Genomic DNA, 21,293 nt, shown 5'->3' with positions numbered 1-21,293 from the left:
ATCCGAGCTCATATGAAGAAGTTATAGAAAGTCAAAGTTCAGGTTTGACTTGGACAGATGGTAGGAGAATATGATGTGGAAAGACTCTTCAGTGAATGGGGAAGCGTCAAGTGGCAGGCCACCATTGGCCCCGCATTTCACAAATCGCATATTGCAGGTAGGTTGGCTTTAAAGAATCGGCCCCAAAGCAAGCCAGGGTGCGATGCAATAATCACAATCGCACATCGCAGAAGGTAAGTGTTACAGAATCGTCCCTGACAAGATTAGGTTGAGATTGCGATATATAAATGGCATATCGCACAATGAAAAGTCTCATTATATGAATTACCCTAGCTTTACCAATTGCGATATATTCCAGATGTGGTACAATTATACTACAATTGATAGTTCCATCGGGTCCACTACTTATCGCAAGCGCATATCGCCCACGCCGCGTTCACAAACCATAAGACATGTTGTTTCTCGCCGATTGTGATTTGCAATGGATTTGTTGGTGCCGATAGCTTATGGCCGCCGCGCGGTGAAATTTTCTCCCAATTAGCACTTTTTGGAGCGAAATTGTAGGATCATGCTGGAAATGGTGCAATTTCTGGAGTGAATATTGAGAAAACTAGGAGAGGTCATAAATTCTTCAGTTCTTGACCAAATTAGATGCAAAAAGTGGCTAGATAGTCATTTTTGGACATTCTCGACTCATTAAAGCAGGTTTAAGAAGCATTTGAGCATTGTAAACACATCTTTTTGGACTTTTGAGAATAACAAAGAAGTCCAAGCCATTGGAAGTTGGACTAAGGAGACGTAGCCCAGGAGGGGTGAACTCCTTTATCAATATCCTGTTGTAATATGCATTTGATGATGTTATGTATAGGTTTATGTTGTTGTTCAGTCGCTTATTTATGTTAAATTTCTCATAAAATTAACATAAAAACTCATCATTTCACTTGCAAAAATTCATGAATCCTTAAGCACAATGAAAGAATTTTGCTTCTAATCTGACGAGGATCTTAGCACAACAATCTAATATTATAAATCAGATCAATTTGGTTTCAGAGCTCTAGATTTTCTTTGTGAAAGAAGGATTGAACTGTTCTGATCTCTGAACGAAGATATTGTAAATAAAAATAAATTACTTCTTTAACCAACCATTAAAATTATTTTACTTATTAATCCTAACTTTTATCTTATTAACCTAATATATATATATATATATATATATATATATATATATATATATATATATATATATATATATATAGATATATAATTAATTTAAATAAATAATTAAATTTCTTTTTAAACCAACCATTAATATTAATTTATTTATGGATTTTTACCTAATTTAACTTATTTCCATAAATAATATTAAGATAAATAATAATAGTATTAAATTAATAAATAATAATTAGACCTGGGTCCTAAGGTCAAAATTAGCCGTTAGTTAATTTAGCCGTTGGAGACTCTGCTCAGACTATTTACCATGCTAAGCTAGATCTATTTCTTCAACTTGTCCTGACGATGAACCACACTAGTTGGTTCGAAACGCGTCGACAAATGTCTGTCGACATGTGATTTACGCCGAAGTTATTCTTTCAACTATTATGGATCACAGAAGCCTCAATTCAACTAAGTTAAATTTTATTATATAAAGATAAAGTACGTTATACTTTAACCTGTCAATGACATTTTGTTTCAACTATTTTCAACTTTGATTATTTGCTGCCTCAAGCTAGTCCTTGAATTTACATCAGTCATTACTTGGGTTGTAAAGATAAAACAAAGTCTTCTCTGTAAACCAGTTTTAAATATGTTCATTTGTCGTAGGTAGAGCCTCTGCTGCCAGCAGGCGTTTATAGCCTCGACAGGGTTACTTGTTACCCAGCAATGATCTTGTATCCTACTTAAAGAAACCTACAATTCTCAAAGAAGAATCCACATCCACACTTTCTGCTTTCATTTTCTTTTTTATTCTCAAAGAGCAATGTCTTGGTTTGGTAGCCAATTCATGACACAGTCATTCACTGATTTATAACTTTGTCAAACAAGCTGGCTCGTGATGAGTCCTCTTGTCTTTTGATTGCAGCAATATTGAGTCATTGCCCTGTTGTGGTATGCAGTATTGGCAAAGTCAGCAAGTTATAACATATGATCATGACAAGCCGGCTCGTGATGAGACCTCTCACTCTTTAAGGTAAAATGTATCCTTGGATTATTCCTCTGAAAGTTGTGATTTTCTTAGTAGGGAGGAAGTCATTGTTTCCTTAAGATAGCTCTGGACGACAATAATAGAGTTTTTTGGAAATAGCTATTCTACAGAGAATATTTATTTTGTTATTGATACCTTTCATTGAACTGATATAAAACAATTTCTCACTAAAGGTTGTTTTCATCAAATTTTATGAAGTTGAAACTAGTATCATATCTAGGCTAGAGTTTTTAACTGTATCTTTCAATAATAAAGATCTATTTTCCAAAAGATTTTCTATTTATACAAGCGAAAGATCAAAATTTGAAAGAGAATTGGTGTCTTTTTCATACATGCCTATTATAATCATTCACAACTGGTTTTATTATGAAAAGAAAAACAACTACTCTACAAAAATAGAAGAATGTTCTTCTATGGAAAATATTTCTTAAGAATCTGACCATTAACAGGTAGAGAATCTCTTTTTCTTGTTAAATCTTGTAACATGAAGGTAGATGGACCTATGACTTCTATGATCTGAAAAGGACCAAGCCACATTCTTTGAAATTTTGTATGTTTTCCTTTTTCCTCATGAGCTTTGTTCCCTTTTAAAACTAGATCTCCCATCTGAAAATCTTTTCTGGATATCATATTAGAATCGAAAGAGGCCTTTACCAATGCTTGATGATGAGCGTGAGTAATCTTAGCCCGTTCTCGTTGTTCTTCTAATTTAATTAATTCCAGCTGCCTAAGTTGTAAAGAGGAAGTTGGTACTTCATCAATATATTGAACCAAGGCTAAAGAGGGAATTGCCAAATGTGTTGGAAGAACCACTTCTTTCCCATAAACTAAATTAAAGGGAGAAGTGTCGATAGAGGCTTTCTGCGTTATTCGATCTGCCCATAAAGCGTATATTAAAGACTTATGCCAATTTTTATGATTTTGGTCAATGGTTCGCTTAATGATTCTAATTAAGTTCTTATTTGTAGATTCAGCTAACCCATTCCCTTGTGGATAATAATTGGCCGAGTATTTAAGCTTGAAACCCCTTTTAAGTGCAAATTCAGTCATTGCATTTCCAGAAAAGTATGATGCATTATCAAACATTAAAGCGGAAGGCAATCCAAACCTGGTGATTATGAACTGATCTATGAATTCAATGATATTTTCAGTATTAGCCATCTTGAGTGGAACTGCTTCTACCCATTTTGTAATGTAATCTGTCATTGTTAGGGTGTATCTATGTTGTTTAGAAGAGTGAGGAACGATCTCACCTATTATGTCCAATCCCCACTGATCAAATGGCTATTCGATGGTAACTGGTTGCAGTGGCAAGGATGGTTTCTTTTGTCTCCCAGCAGCGGTTTGACAGATTTGGCATTTCCTTACGTAGTTGTGTGCGTCTTTGCATAATGTGGGCCAGTAATAGCCTGCGCATAAAATTTTATGAGCAGTGGTGTCTCCAGCGTAGTGTCCACCTGTTGGCCCATTGTGGAGTTCCGGCAAGACTTTTTCAGCTCCAGTTTTCTCAAGACATCTAAGAAGAACATAATCATAATTTATTCTAAAGAGAACGTCATTCACAAGTTGATATTGTTTGGCTTTTAAACTCAGGGCTCTTTTCTTGGTATGATCGAGGTTTGAAGGAGCATATATGTTCTTTAGATAATAAATAATATCAGCATATAATGACTCAGCATCATTTAGGCTTACCTCGTACACTTGTACCTCTTCAGATGGATTTTTAGGCATTAGCGATGCTCTTGCCAGCAGTTTGCAAAAGCCTTGACCTTTTACAATATTTGCTGGTTTGATTTCTACGTCGTATTCTTGTAAGGCAGTAACCCAATTGGCCCTTTTCTCACCCACATCCTTTTGTACTAGAAGATTTCTTACCGCTGGAAACGGTACTATGATCTTGGTATGTGTTTTGAGTAAAAAAGGTCTGAAATATTTAATTGCTTTGAAAACAGCATAAGCTTGTTTCTCCACATCTGAATAATTCAATTCAACACCTTGTAAATTAGAACTAAAAAAGCAATTGGGGCTTCCACCTTTTCTTGATTTTCTTGAGTGAGTATCGCAGCATATGATCTATCTGAGGCAAATGTGTACAAAATAAAAGGATCGGAAAAATTTGGAGTTGCTAAAGATGGAGCATTGATAATTTCTTGTTTGATCAGATTGAATGCCTCATGTTCATCTTGGCCCCATTTAAAGTTTGCATTCTTTTTAATCATAGCTTGTAAAGGAGATATGATTCTTGAAAAGTCTGGAACAAATCTCTTTACAAAGTTAATCTGGCCAAGGAAAGATTGCATGGCTTTTTTGTTGTGAGGTAGGGGAACTGCGGAAATTTCCTTGATTCTGTCAGGGTCGATGTGAATTCCAGATTTTGACACTATGAATCCTAGAAGCTTTCCTTCACTTAATGCGAAAAAGGATTTTTTCGGGTTAAGCGAAATTCCATACCTTAAACAACGTTAGAAAATTTGTTTTAAATCCCTGAGATGGTTGTTTCGTTTCTTGGATTAAACAGTAATATCATCCAAATAGATTACCACTGATTTATTAACCATCCCTTTGAATGCGATGTCCATGGCTCTCTGAAATGTGGCGCCCACATTTATCAAACCAAATGGCATCTTTTGATATGCGTATGTGCCCCACTTAGTTCTGAATGTCGTTTTTAATTGATCGTCGGGATGTACCAGCACTTGGTTGTATCCTGAGAATCCATCCAAGAATGACATTAATTCTGAGCCCGCAACTGCCTGCAATATTTGTTCCATGGGAGGTAAAGGAAAATTATCCTTTTGGCAGGCCTTGTTAAGGTTTCGAAAGTCAATGTAGATTCTGATATCTCCGTTTTTCTTTCTAACAGGTACCATATTGGGGACCCATTTAGAATGTCTAACGGGAAAGATTATTTTGGCTTTCAATAACTTATTGAGTTCAGTTTTGATCCTATTTTCTAAATTTGGATGGATCTTTCTCAACTTTTGTTGGACAGGTTTTTCATTATCGATCATTGGGATAGTATGTTGGATGATGTAGGTTTCATATGTTTTGAGTTCATCGTAATTTCAGGCAAAGACACTTTTGTATTTCTTCAAGAGATGGATATATGCTAATTTCTCTTTAGGGGCTAGGCCAAGGCCTAGGTTGATATTCTGTGGTTTGGCATCAGTTCCTAGATTTACTAATTCATAATTTAAAGTTGAACTTTGGAGTTTTGAATTGGTAGATCTTTTGAATCGATCTTTCAAATCATAAAGGTCTTCTAATTTGACTATTGATTTAGGTATAGCATTTTTAGTACTATCCTGCTGCAGTTGTTGGTCATGTTGGTCTTCATCAAATATTTGATTGGTGTAGGATCCTTCAGATGTGAGAAAACTCACAATATCAGGATCGTCATTGAAAATCCTCCAATTGGTAATGTTATCAGGAATAGATGGTCTAAAAATTAACTCAATTGAAAATCGCTCAGGGCTAAAATCTTCTGAAGGAATGAGCTTGGAAGCTACGTTGGCTAAGAGGTCTGCGCTAGCATTCTAGAGTCTGGGAATTGATGAAATATTAAATGCTATAAAATCTTCAGTCAGATCTTGAACTAAATATTGATAATTCTTTAAATGACCTGATAAACAATGTATGGTATTAAGTAACTATCTGATTACAATTTCAGAATCTCTGAAAACTTGCAGGTATTTGACGTCTAATCTGATTGCTTTGTACAAGCCTTGGACTAGAGCTTCGTATTCTGCGGTATTGTTGATGCATTCAAATTCAAATATGCAAGTTAGCATGATTTTATCTCCCTCTAGGCTTACTAACACGCATCCTGCTCCTGCTCCTTCATTAGACTTAGAACCATCAAAAAATAGTTTCCAAAACAAATATTTATTTACAGGACTAGCTATAAAATTAATACATTTAGAACTATCTGTTTGTGAAAAATTTTCTACTTGAGATAAAACAAAATATTATAAGTAAGGTGAAGTGTGAGCATTAAAATTTCCTAAGAAAGAATCTACTGAATAGTTTCCAGTGATATTAGAATTGTATGCTACTGGTTCGTTTTCCCCCTCAAGTTCTGTTACTATGTATTTCTGATGTTTTTCGCGTTCAACTTTTATCTGGTTTGGTTTACCATTATAAGGGAGCCACATATGTGACCAGTCAGTTGCAAAGTATCCATGAAGTTTTTCTGACCAATCTCTGCTAAGAATTAAGCCATAAAATTTAGGAATATCAGCAACTAAAATGTCGATGACATACCTTTGGGTTGGATGACAGCCTTATGGTAACCTGATTTAATTCGCCAATCACCTCGACTTGCGATCGATCTAATTGGACTATGCGTACAGCGGATTTCTGTGGTTGAACGCTCAATTTTTCACAAATTGATCTTGGTAAAATATTTGATGAAGCTCCAGAATCAACTAAGAAATCATGCACGTTTTTATTGAAAATTTCATAAGTAAGGAGAAATGGGGGAGTATGCGATCTCGATCTTCCTCCAATTAATGCGATATCGTTTGGATCAACTTTATTTATCGCAATAGTTGGAGGTCTTCCCATATCATGAGAAGCTTGAGAGATTACAACAGCTAGTAAAGGTGCAACTGGCACAGCATGTAATTCTTTCAACAGTACTTTCTACTGGTGTTTTAACTTGCTCAATTCAAAAAGAGTAATATTAGCCCTAGTCTTTTTCATGTCTTCTATGATATTATACTCCATTTCATCCGAAATGATTAGTTTTTTAGATGGAGTAGATGTATCTGTTTGGATTGCACTGGTTTGAGTTTCTTTAGGTGATGTTTTCTTGGCTACGACTTTATCCTTAGACATTGAGCTTGCGCTCTTTGGCTTAGGTGTAGGTTGAGGAGGATCAAGTTGATTTCTACTGCGAGTACTAACTGGGAATGCCTCTTGATCTTCTTCATTTGGGAGGATGAAATCCCACATACCTTGTAACTCTACAACTTCTTCTTCATCGGTATGTTCTTCGGTAGTGTTTTCCTCTTCTTCTTCTTCTGACTCAACATTTGATATAGCGTTAGGGGGTTTGGAATCAGTTGAAGGATTTCTTTTAAAAGGCCTGTATGGCTTTTTAGAAGAAGTTTCTGCCACTTGTTTCTTGATGTCGACCATTTCGTTAGACATGGTCTTCAAAACTTTTTGTAATCCTTCTAAATCGAATGGATCTTTGGGTTGTTTTTTCTTGGGATCTTCCTTGAAAGAGACCTTCTTAGATTTTCGTTCTTCCATCGCATTTTTCTTTTCTAGGGTCGTAATACGTTTCTCTACTGCTATCGCTTCTTTCATATTTTCAACTAAGGTTGTTTTGTTAGCCCTATCAACAAAGATTGCTAAGTTTGATGGTAAAGCAGTAATGTACCATTCACTTCGCACTTCTTCACTAGGCTGAGAAGCAGTAGGAATTTTGTTTAAAATTTTATTGAAACGTAAAGAGACCTTCTTAGATTTTTGTTCTTCCATCGCATTTTTCTTTTCTAGGGCCGTAATACATTTCTCTACTGCTATCGCTTCTTTCATATTTTCAAATAAGGTTGTTTTGTTAGCCCTGTCAACAAAGATTGCTAAGTTTGATGGTAAAGCAGTAATGTACCATTCACTTCGCACTTCTTCACTAGGCTGAGAAGCAGTAGGAATTTTGTTTAAAATTTTATTGAAACGTAAATTGAAATCTTTAATAGGTTCTCTTGACTCAGCCCTAAGATTAGAAAAGTCATTGATCAGTGTCATTGTAGACCTGTCATCACCAAACTTGGTTAGAAATTGTTCTTGGAAGATGTCCCAACTAGTGATAGATCCAGAAGGTAACGAGAAATACCATGATCCGGTTGTTCCTTGCAAAGTATAAGGGAAACGTCGAACAACAACATCCTCATTAACAACTCCATTGAGATTTATAGATAACATAAAGTTATTTATATTTTCTTCTGCTAGCGTGCCTGCCTCAGGGTTAAACTTAGGCAGCCATTTTTCAGGATGGGCTGGTAACTGAATCAAGGTTGCAGGCATTAAGACTGCCCCTATGTTATTCCATGGAGATTGGGCACAGAGGAAAGTGCAGAAGATGATCCTTGTGGTTGAGAAGATGAGGATATTATGACTCCAGATGGTTGAGAAGGAGTTGAGGAAGTTGCAATAGGCTGATGGACAATGATCTGAAGTGGAAGGGTGGATGGTTGACTTCGCGGTGAAGAGGTTGAGATGGATGATGATGATGAAAAAGTCTCACTATCAGATCCTTTAGGAGACTTCCTTGCTCTCTTCCTAGTAGGTAGAGGTAATTCAGTTGGTTGAACACCAAACTTTTCACTCTTTAACCTGGTAAGAGGATGAGCAGGGTTATATTGCGAAGTCACGCTACCTTTAGATTTATCAGATTTTTGAGGAGATATAGAAAATCGCTGAAGTTTGTGAATCAAAGATTCAACTTCAGGAGGTTCAATAGTAGATTGTTTTGAAACATCAAGGTTTGTAGCAATGGATGTTGCTCCAGTGACTTCTAACTATGGATTTAAGGTTTTTGAATGCAATGGAGAAGTCGGAGGAGATGGTGAGGGTGATTTACTCTCATAATGGTATTTAGATTTGGATTTGCTTTCCATTCACAGTTCAGCCCTCCTTCTAGTGCCAAATATGTTGAAGCCCCGAAAATCGGGTTTACAACAAGGGGGATACCCACCTGGTCCAGACCTTGGTTGGCAACTCCTTTTCCGTTTGGTATAGCGGGTCCGACTGGGGATATGGGACCAGTTTCCCAATTTGTGTGTGTGTGTGTGAGAAAGATGGATATTTTTGTTTCTATCAGTTTCTAAATGGAATACTTCTACTCTAATTCTAATCTAATAATAAGGAAATTATATTCTAATAAGCAGAAATATCTAAATCTACACTAACCCGGGGTGAGATATTTCTTCTATGCGATCTAAGATGATTTCAAATAACAACTGGTAATAAATATCATTCAGCTGTTATGAGAAAAGAAGTCAATGAAGATGAACCACTTTGTATAAAAAGTTAGACGAAATAGTTGTGAAAAAACTTATCGCATAATAAGCTATTCATACACTAAGCATAAATAAATAGCTATCACCGTACAAAAGTGCCAAATGATAACTCAAGCATTCATACATCAATATATAAATAACTGAATATGAAAATCACTCTAACACAAGGCAGAAATAGTTAAGAGATAGAAATACCATTTATAACTAGTCCTACTCATGAGTTTCAAGTGATAACGATTTATCTCTTCTTGATCAAATATCCACTAAGAGTACAAAAGTGCAACATCAGTAGCAGATATCAAATGCAAACATCAATAAATCATGTTCCATTCATTCATCAAAACCTCCTCAGAGGGTACAGAAGTGCATGTTCTGGGGATAAGTTTTTGATAAATTTCAGGACCCTTCTCTAAATGCATGAGAAGGGTTTAAATACTACTAACTAAATCTAAAAATAAATTATTACAAAAATATAGGATGTGGTTTAAATGACCGTCCTCTTTTCAGGAAAATAAAACAAAATTAAACTAAAATTGAATCTAAAATTAAACTACTTCTGTATTTGGTCCTTGAAATCGCATGCATGCAGCATCTGTTTGAGAAGAGTCGGCTGGCTAACTTCTGATTTTAGCTGAGCTGAGAAAACAAAATCGACAAGAGCTGGCGCCATCTTTTCGATCAAATTGATGATGCACTTAAGAGTCATCCATTGGCTATGTGGCTTTACCAAGTAAGCCTAGTAATAATCCTAGTTCAACCTGGTTAACCCTTGGATTGCTTGTGCCTTTTCTTGGGCCTTCTGCTTCCAATCTGCCTGTCTCATCACTTTCTTGCAATTTTCAGAGCTTGCAGGTGACTGGGCAATTAGCAGCTTGCCTTTTCGAAAAAAAAATCTCAGCGATGCGCGATTAGCGCTAGGAAACTGCCTCTGTTTCTTGATTCGGATTTCCTTGATGCGTTTTTCACCTTTTGCGCTTTTTCCTTCCAGCGGATATAAAGTTCAAAATTTGTAAAAATGATAATTCCGTGAACTCTTGACCTTGAGTCTTAAACTGTCTGTTTCTGATATCTGCGTTGTCCAGTATCCACTTCACCATGTCCGTGTATGGGAGAATTTTTGGCCTTGCTGCTATCCGGTGCAAGAATGAGCAAGCTAGCTCTGTAAGGGATGCTTCAGAAGAACCATTTGAGCCTGTGGTAGCAACAACTTCCATTACTCTAGGATTATCCTCTTCAAGCATATTATACATGCCTTCCCACGTAGCAATTCTCGCGTCTCTGTTATAGGTCGTGTCTATATATAAGGGCGCCATTTCCTTTTCCTCAGAGCTTAGGGCTTTTCTTTTCTTTCCCATTTTACCCTGCATATTGCTTTGTATTGGCTTCTGTTCTCCATTCCTGCAATTCACAAGTGAAGTGAAAATGAATGACAAGGAAGGGTGATGGGAAATTTTTAAATGTTGCAGACACATCAAGTATACCACCTTACATGAGATGATTTTTTCGATAAGCACGAACCCATATTCAATTAATAACTGGAAACTAATTCATTTATTAGCATTAAAGCACATAACCAGGTGTCAGCTTATGGAAAATACTTTTCTTGAATAACGTGCCTGAAATATCTGCGATGGAGCGATTTTGCGATTTGCTTCGCAATATCGCAGATCGCAACATCGCGAAATGATAACATCGCAAAATCATAACATCGCAAAGTTGACTGCTCGTTACATCGCATTATCGCATTGTCGTTGTATCGCGAGATCGCAATATCGCAATATCGCAGATCGCAGAAACATTATATATGATAAACTTTGTTAACTTGTTTTCTGCGAAATGCGATTTGCGATCGGCGTCATCGCATATCGGCAAATTAAAATTTTTCAATGTAAATTGTATTTGCTGCATGCGATGCGATATTATCGCGTATCGCAATCTCATAATTTTGGAGTTCGGCTTGTAAGGTGTTCTTTTTCTTGCGATGCGATATTCCTAAGGACAAATTTGCGTCTTGCCTTATCATAAAACTTAGATTTTTGGATTTTTCAAGGGGGATTCCTAAGTTTATGATGGTAATTTTATTCAAAAAAGGAAATTTAAACACTAATTTGATTTTTAAATTTTTTGCTAAGGGTCCCCACTTATTTAGTATTAGGAATTATACTAAATAAGAAGGGGGGTTGTTGCTAGCCACAACACCTCCCAAGAGAGGAATCCAGCATGAGATACAGTTGCAGCTGTTGATCTAAAGATGATCTAAGGTTGTCATTGATGTCAACCCGAGCAGCACCAAGGGCTACCCTATTCTTGCAAGGGAATTTTGACTTGAAAACTTACTCTATTTTGAGTCAAGGATCTTCTAGATAGATTCTACTCGTCGATATGTTTCCGTTGATATATGGCACTCCAAGTAATTCTTCAAGGTTTGAGAGATATTCATGTTTGAAGTTAGTAACCCCAGTTTGTGGGCTAAAACCCTATGGGGTTGTGGCATGGCACTCATAACTAGTTTTGTCATTGAATAGTCATTAATTAATAATTTTTTAAGCTCCTAAAATCCCTTCAATATTCTCTATAGAAGCCCCTCTCAACTCTATAAAAAGAAAACTCATATATCCTCCAAATGTAGCGATCATGGAATTTTCGCTATAACTCCATTTCTGTGAAGTATTAGATTCTAAAATTAAAACCCATTTGATTAACAATCTTGATGAATGTCGTGAATGAATTTCAGATCTTGGTTCACTATATTTTCAGATATATGATTTGTGGAAGTTAGGGTTTTTGCAGGCTGCCGAATTTCATCTTAGAGAAGTGACCTTGGGAAAATTGTCATAAATCTCTCTCTAAGAAGAGGATTGGAATTCTGTAAAAAGTGACGGATAGTGCACAAACTGTAATTTTTTGTGTATCAATTTTAGAGCTGAAGGAGGAAACAGTAACACGTGGCATGTCGTACAAGTTCGTTCTACTAATCTAGTCCATAATTAGGTAATTGTGAGAGATTGGGCCTAACTTTGTCTTGAAGAGTCCAACTCGGGTCAGACCTATGGCATTGGAAATAAGAATCAGAGGGCTTCTACAGTACCAAAGATCACATGTTGGGGATATGAAATCGCAGAGATACATAAGATTAAATATTTTGCTCCTACAAGGCAAGAAAAACTAGATCAAGTGTTGTCAAGGAGTGTAAAGGACCATACTTTATATGGCAGTAAAGAGCAAGGTGCAGCAAAATGATGCAGCAGAGGTAAGCTACAGGTAAGTAAATTTTGTATATTCATGTTCATCTCTTAATTGCATTAAGTTCTTTATATTCTAATTTGTTGTTTTTGTTTTGCATTGACATATGCTCTCCAAGATGAGGTAAGTTTTTCTATTATCATGTCATGGGTATTTCCTTGAAGACTTTTTGTAGGTATTATATATTCATCAAGAGAAGACTCAATGCATAATGTAATGTTTTGAAGAATGAGAAAGGGTAGCATGACAAGAGCAGTAATCAAGGTGCAGAACAGCAGCAAGACGTTCACCACATGAGGTCTTCAAGTGGGCAGCACTGCATACAGACATTGTAAAAGTATCATTGTACAGAGTCATTGTAAAAGCATCATTGTAAAAGTTGTACACGTGTCTATCCACCAAGAGTTGAAGAGGCAGTGTTAGGAGGTCTTAGATCATCATTGGGTGGTTGTGTCATAGTTGGGTTATGGTATAGTGTGTCTTCTTCTTCTACATCATTCTATGTCATTGTAAAGTGGACCATTTTCCATGGTACGAGAGTCCATTCTTCTTTTATTCTTCTATAGGGTGGTAGGGTGGTGCTAGGCTGGTGCATGAAGTCACCAACAGGTTCAAGCCTGTGAAAAATTTAGGGTGGTAGGGTGGTGCTAGGGTGAGTTGTAGCTCATTGGGTGTTGGGGCATCCATTCAGTTGACTACTAAAGAATCTCAGGTGTTGGAGCATCCATCCAATGAGAGATGGAAAAGAATGCTTTTCTAGATTCTAGGAAGTTGGAGCTTTCTTTTCAATTGGAGTTGAAGATTAAAGAATTATTAGAAAAGCATTCAGTGGTTTTTGACCCAGAGGGGGTTTTCCACCTAAAATTTTTGTGCCTCTTGTGTTCTTTTATTCACTGTTGTTACTACATAAACATTAATTATAATTGAAGATTAACTAATGCTCTGAAAATATTTAAAAGTGATAATTGCTAAGGAATACTGATTCACCCCCCCCCCCCCCACCCCAGTATTTTCCAACAATTGGTATTAGAGCTTGGTTCCTTCAATAGCAGTTTAACAAATGGAAGGAGATCATGGAGCATACCAAGAATGATGTACCTCTATTCAATGAAAATAATTATGCACTCTAGAAAGGAAGAATGGAGGTCTATCTCTTGGCACAAGGTTACGCAGTATGGGACACTGTTCAAAATGGCTTCACACCAACCACGGATGAATAAGGTAAGAAGAATTTGGTAAATGATGCAAAAGAAAAAAATATTATTATCAATGGACTTATTGAATCTGCTTATCATAAGGTGTTGGGTTGTAAAACCGCCAAAAATGTATGCGACAAGCTTGATAATATATATGCAGGTGACTCAAATGTCAAAGAAGCAAAGCTTCAAATCTACAAAGCAAAATTTGAGCAACTCAGAATGAAAGAAGATGACAACATTACTGCATACTTCCAACACATTGATTAAATAACCAACACTCTGGAAGATTGGGAGAGCTTGTTGAAGAGAAGACTATTATACGAAAGATTATTAGAACCTTACCAGGAAGATTCAACCCAAAGGTATCCGTCTTAGAATACAGTGAAAATCTAGACAAACTCAGCAAAGAGGAATTGCATGGAGTTCTCATAGCATATGAAATGAGACTTGATGAAGAAGATGGTACTTCACAGCTATAAATTGTGTTCGCTGCATCTAAGAAAACCAATAAGGACAAACAACCTTCAAAGGCAAAGACCTGCACTTGCACCTGCAAGTGTGAAGAAAAGAAGATGATGAAGAAGGTTTTTTAGATGGAGAATATGCTTACTTTACGAGAAGACTAAAAAATGGTAAGGGAAAATTCAAAGGTAAACTTCCATTGATATGTTTCGGTTGTGGTGAGGTTGGGCATTTGGCAGCAAAGTGTCCAAACAGAAGTGATGGAAACTCAAAAGGAAATAAAGGCTTTAAGAAATTCAACAAGCAAGGCAAGAAGAAAGGATTCAAAAGGAACTTTCTCTCTAAAGAAGACAGCTCATCATCCAATGAAGACAGTGATAGTGAAGAAGAAGCCAATGAGAGAGTATTTTTATGGCAAAGCACAATAAAAAAGAGGTATCAAACAATGAAGAAGAAGGGTTGACCATAGAAGAATTTTCTAAGGAGGCAATCAAGCTTATAAAAGAGCTCAAGGCTGAGAAGATCCGTTCTAATACTCTTTAAGAATAAGTTCAAGGTCTCAAAATTGAAGTTGAAGAACACAAATGTATTGAAGATTCACTTCCAAATAAGTTGGAAGAAAGCAACCGAGAAAGGGAAGCATTAGAAGCTGAAGTAGTCTCGCAGCATAAGGAAGTGAAGAAGAGAAAAATTGTCCAAAACTATGCCAACATCTCAAGGGTGTTGGAAGAACTCATCAATAATCAACGATCTTATAATGAAAAAACTGGCCTCGGTAACAAAGAAGAAGAAGTAGGACCTTCTACAACAAATACAATGAACCTATGAGATCTGACAGGCATGTAGACTTCATTGAACAAGATTCACAAGAACAACCTTGGAAGACAATTCCCCGACAAAGATTTCGATCCAGGTATCAACATATTTTTCATGGCTATTGTTATTCATGTGGAAAATTTGGTCATAAAGCTATAGAATGTCTCACATACCATAGGAACCAATACAATTCCAGGAGATCTGTCAAATATGAACCTCCCAGGGCTCAACAAAACATCAATAGATTTGAACATTTAAGAAGTAATATTGAATGTTACAAATGTTGAAACTTTGGACACATAGCCAGAGATTGCAGACTTGAAAATCCTCCGAATGAATCTTCGAAGCCACAGAACGAACAAACATGGAAGAAGAAGAACACTAATAATTGTGCTCTTGCTCTCAAGGCTCAAAACAACAAAGATGTGTGGTATGTTGATAGCGGTTGCTCAACGCATATGACTGGAGATAGAAAGAACTTTGTATCTCTGAAAGAGAATAAGGATGGAACTGTGTCCTTTGGAAATGATGGATCTTCAAATGTTATAGGATCAGGTATTGTTAGTCTTGGAAGCAAAGATGCTCTAGCCAAGAATGTTCTATTGGTTGAAAACATGAATCACAATCTACTCAATGTTGGACAAATGTGTGATCAAGGACACACAATGTTATTCAACTCCACAAAATGTGAAATCAGGAAAGGCAGATATGGTAAAATTGTGGCTACAGCAAGTCAAGCTCCAAATGACATATATGTTCTGGATGAAGCAACTAAAGCATGTCTACTAGCTAAAGAATATGAAAGCTGGTTATGGCACAAACAAATGGGTCACATAAACTTTGACAATCTTGTTAGGATAAGCAAAAAGGAAGCAGTACGAGAAATGCTGAAAATCTAAAAACCTTCCAACACACTATGTGAGGCCTGTCAGCACGGCAAGAAGACAAAACGCGGATTTAAAACAAAATAACACTTTGCATCAAATCCACAGGGATTGATACATACTGATCTATGTGGTCCTATGGGAACAAAAGGCTTAGATGGAGAATTATATTTCATGTTAATGATAGATGACTATACCAGGATGACAGCCGTCAGTTTCCTAAAGAAAAAATCTGAAGCATTTGAGTGCTTTAAGATCTACAAGGAGTTGGTCGAAAATGAAACTGATTTAAAAATAAAGTGTCTAAGATTAGATAATGGCAGAGAATTCACTTCCAAATTATTTCAGCAATACTGTGACGAAAATGGAATAAAAAGACAATTTTCAACAGCACGAACACCTCAGCAAAATGGAGTTGCTGAAAGAAAGAATAGAACCGTACAGGAAATGGGTAGAACAATGCTGAAGGACTCAAAATTGGATGAAAAATTCTAGGTTCAAGCAATTGATATGGCAGTCTTCATTATCAACAGAAGTCTTCTCAGAAATAATTGCAATAAGACCCCATATGAATTATGGAAAGGAAAACCGGCTAATGTAAAATATTTTAAAATCTTCGGAAGCAAATGTTATATCAAAAGAGAAGAGAAAAAGTTGGGTAAGTTTGAATCGCGTGTTGATGAAGGTATCTTTGTTGGTTACTCACGCAAAAGAAAGGCCTTTAAATGTTATAATCTAAGACGAAAATAGATAGTGGAGAGCATAAATGTTACATTTGACAAAGATAGTGTTCTAACAAATAATGATGAGGATCTAGAATCTTTGAAATTTGAGACAGAGGCTGAAAATGGTACAGAGAAAATTCTAGAACAAGAAGCAACTGTCAACCAATAAGAAATAAATAATGATCAACAAGATATACAGGAACAACAACAAGAAGCTCCTCCAAAGAGAAAAAAAGAATGGATTCAAAAGAACCATCCATCAAATCAAATCATTGGTGACATAAATGAAGGAATTGGAACAAGAAAAGGTCGATAGCTTCGTTCATCACAACAAGCTCACATTGATTTTATAGCAACCTTTGAGCCTAGTAGTTTTGAGGAAGCCAACCAGAATGGACATTGGGTAATTGCTATGAATGAAGAATTGGATCAAATTGAGAAGAATAACACCTGGGAATTAGTTCCACGACCAAAAGATAAAAATGTCATTGGGACTAAATGGATGTTCAGGAACAAATTGAATGATGGACAGGTTACGAAAAGAAAAGCAAGATTGGTTTGCAAAGGTTATGCACAAGTGGAAGGAATTGATTTCGATGAAACATTTGCACCAGTTGCCAGAATGGAAACCATCCAGATGTTTCTTGCCTATGTATGTTCAAGAAAAAGAAAAAAAAGTCTACCAAATGGATGTTAAGTCAAAATTTTTTAATGGATAATTAGAAGAAGAAGTTTACATTGAACAACCTGAAGGTTTTCTAGTATCAAAAAAAGAAGACTATGTTTGCAGGTTAAAGAAGGCTCTGTATGGTCTCAAGCAGGCTCCTAGAGCATGGTATGCTCGTCTTAATGGATATCGACATCAAAAAGGGTTCAAGAAAGGTATTGCTGATAGCAATCTTTACATACAAATAGATAAGGATAATTTAACAATCATTGAGGTATATGTGGATGATATAATCTTTGGTAGCAATGATGATCGACTAGGTAAGAACTTTGCTACAAAGATGAAAAGTGAGTTCGAGATGTCTTTACTTGGTGAGTTGACATACTTCTTAGGGCTTCAAATATCTCAACAAGAGAAAGGGATATTTATATGTCAAGCCAAGTACATCAAGGAAATTCTCAAGAAATTCAAAATGGAAGATTGCAAACACGTCCTTACTCCGATGGTAACAGGTTGCAAATTGAGCATAGATGATCCGAATTTAAACAGGAACACAACAAATTACAGAGATAACCATAAGCATAGATATGCAGCGAAAATAATTCTTCATTTCATTAATTTAAAATACTGAGATATGCTTACAAATAGAAAATGGAAATAAACATCTAGGGCGATGGTAGCTTATCTCTGAGAAGAGATGTGGTGGCTACATGCCTCTGAACTGTGTTACAATGAGGCTCGAAGGCCTGTTTATTGTTGAGAAACAATGGAAAACCATTAACATTCCAAAACCTAACACTAGAAGATGAAACGCCAAACTGTGGGCCCTATTTGGGTAAATTGGTACATCAACTTCCCGAGGTCGTGACTTTGGCATACGATCTACATTTGACGCGTACAATAGCTCGTTAGAAAGATCTATTCGAGCACTACCACTTTGGGAAGGGAAACATTGGTCTATGGACCCATTTTTCCCCCAGATTTCCCAAAAAAATGTCGTTTAGGGCCGCAAAACGGCTTCGGAAGTTTAGGACCCGAAAAACTACTAAAAATAGTAAACTGTGCTACAATCAAGGAAACTGAAAATGCTGAGAGAAACAATGGTGGGGGTCCAGGTGGACTTTGCAGGTGGCCACCAATATCCACCTGGATCAATAGACGACTCATCTAAAGATGTGGATTAGAGGTTGTACAGATCTATGACTGGTAGTCTTCTATATGTAACATCCTCCCGACCAGATGGTATGCAAGCAGTTGGACAAGTAGTAATATTCCAAGCATATTATTGTCGTCAAAATAATTCTTCGATATCTAAAGGGCACAATAGAATATGGCTTGTGGTATCCCAAGGGCAACAATCTCATTATTCAAGCCTTTACAGATGTAGAATGGGCATGAAGCATTGATGATTGTAAGAGTACTAGTGGAGCGTCATTCTATCTAGGTGGTTGTCTCGTATCATGGTTAAGAAAAAAGAAAACCTCAATCTTGTTATCTATAGCGGAAGCAGAATACATTGTAGCGGCAGCTTGTTGTACTCAAGTCCTTTGGATGAAACAAACTTTGCAATATCTTCAAGTACAATTCAGTGAGCCTATTCCCATCTTTTGTGATAACACCAGTGCCATCAACATCTCCAAGAATCCTGTCATGCATTCAAAAACAAAACACATTCCGATAAAATATCATTTTGTTAGAGAACAAGTCGCTGAAAAGAATATCAAACTTGAATATGTTGGTACAAAAGAACAAATTGTTGATATCTTCACTAAACCTTTACCTTGTGAAGCATTTGAATATCTTCGCCAGAAGCTTGGGATTCTCCCAAGTTCTCATTAGATTTTCCTTATTCATAAAATAAGGGGGGGGAGTGGAAATGTGTACAGATCCATAGGATGGTTGTGTGTTAGGGGGAGTTACCCTTTTCCATTGATGTCAAAGGGGGAGAGAAGGCAGTAGGAAGAGGTGCCCTAATCGCAGGGGGAGTACTTGTGTTGCCATCAATGCCAAAGGGGGAGATTGTTGATCTAAAGATGATCTGAGGTTGTCATTGATGTCAACCCAAGAAGCACTAGGGTCTACACTGATCTTTCAAGGGAATTTTGACTTGACAACTTAGTCTATTTTGAGTCAAGGATCTTCTAGATAAATTCTACTCATCAAGATGTTTTCGTTGATATATGGAATGCCAAGTAATTCTTCACGGTTTGAGAGACATTCATTTTTGAAGTTAGTAACCCCAGTTTGTGGGCTAAAACCCTATGGGTTTGTGGCAAGGCACTCATAATTGGTTTTGATCGTTGAATAGTCATTAATTAATAATCTTTTAACCTCCTAAAATCCCTCCAATATTCTCTATAGAAGCCCCTCTCAACTCTATAAAAAGAAAACTCATATATCCTCCAAATGTAGTGATTGTGGAATTTTCACTATAAATTCATTTCTGCGAAGTATTAGACTCTAAAATTAAAACCCATTTTATTCACAATCCTAATGAACGTCGTGACCGAATTTCAGATCTTGGTTCGCTATATTTTCGGAGATATGATCTGTGGAAGTTAGGGTTTTTGCAGGCTGTCAAATTTCATCTCAAAGAACTGACCTTGAGAAAATCGTCATAAATCTCCCTCTGAGAAGAGGATTGGAATTCTGTAAAAAGTAGTATATTGTGCACGAACTGTAGTTTTCGGTGTATCAATTTTAGAGTTGAAGGAGGAAATAGTGACACGTGGCATGTCGTACAAGTTCGCTCTACTGAATTAGTCTATAACTAGGTCATTGTGAGAGATTGGGCATAACTTTGGCTTGAAGAGTCCAAATCGGGTCAGACCTGTGGCACTGAAAAGAAGACTCAGAGGGATTCTGCAGGACCAAAGATCACATGTTGGAAATTTGAAATTGTAGAGATACACTATATTAAATATCGTGCTCCTAGAAGGCTAGATCAAGTGTTGTCAAGGGGTGTAAAAGACCAGACTTTCTAGGGCAGAAAAGAGCAAGGTGCAGCAAAATGATGCAGCAAAGGTAAGATACAGGTAAGTATCTTCTATATATTCATGTTCATATCTTAATTGCATTAGGTTCTTTGTATTCTAATTTTATTTTATTTTTAACGCTGACATATGCTCTACAGGATGAGGTAAGTTTTGCTATTATCATGTCATGGGTATTTCCTTGAAGACTTTTTGTAGGTATTATATATTCATCAAGAGAAGAATCAATGCATAATATAACGTTCTGAAGAATGAGAAAGGGTATCATGACAAGAGCAACAATCAAGGTGCAGAACAACAACAAGAAGTTCACCACATGAAGTCTTCAAGTGGGCAGCACTGCATATAGACATTGTAAAAGTATCATTGTACAGAGTCATTGTAAAAGCATCTTTGTAAAAGTTGTACAAGTGTTTATCTACCAATAGTTGAAGAGGTAGTTTCGGGAGGTCTAGGATCATCATTATGTGGTTGTGTCATAGTTGGGGTTATGGTCTAGTGTGTCTTCTTCTTCTACATAATTCTATATCATTGTAAAGTGGACCTTTTTCCCTAGTACGGGAGTCCATTTTTCTTTTATTCTTCTATAGGGTAGTAGGGTGAGTTTTAGCTCATTGGGTGTTGGGGCATCCGTTCAGTTGACTACTGAAGAATCTTGGGTGTTGGAGCATCCATCCAGTGGGAGCTAGAGAAGAATTCTTTTCTAGATTCTAGGAAGTTGGAGATTTCTTTTCAATTGGAGTTGAAGATTAAAGAATTATTAGAAAAGAATTTGGTGGTTTTGGACCCGGAGGGGGTTTTCCACCTAAAATTTTTGTGCCTCATGTGTTCTTTTATTCACTGTTGTTACTACATAAACATTAATGATAATTGAAGATTAACTAATGCTCTGAAAATATTTAAAAGTGTTAATTTCTAAGGAATACTCATTAACTCCCCCCCTCTCATTATTTTCCAACAACAACAATATTGTCCTCTTCCTAACATTGGCATGTACAAGATGTCAATGATGGAAAGCACAAAAATTAAGAAGCAAATTCAAGCATTGTTGAATAAGGGGATCATCAAAC

Source organism: Pinus tabuliformis, chromosome Q, assembly GCF_031772625.1.
Source record: "Pinus tabuliformis cultivar Carrire ecotype Pingquan chromosome Q, CPIR1, whole genome shotgun sequence".
Classification (NCBI taxonomy): Eukaryota; Viridiplantae; Streptophyta; class Pinopsida; order Pinales; family Pinaceae; genus Pinus; species Pinus tabuliformis.
This window is presented reverse-complemented; position numbering follows the sequence as displayed.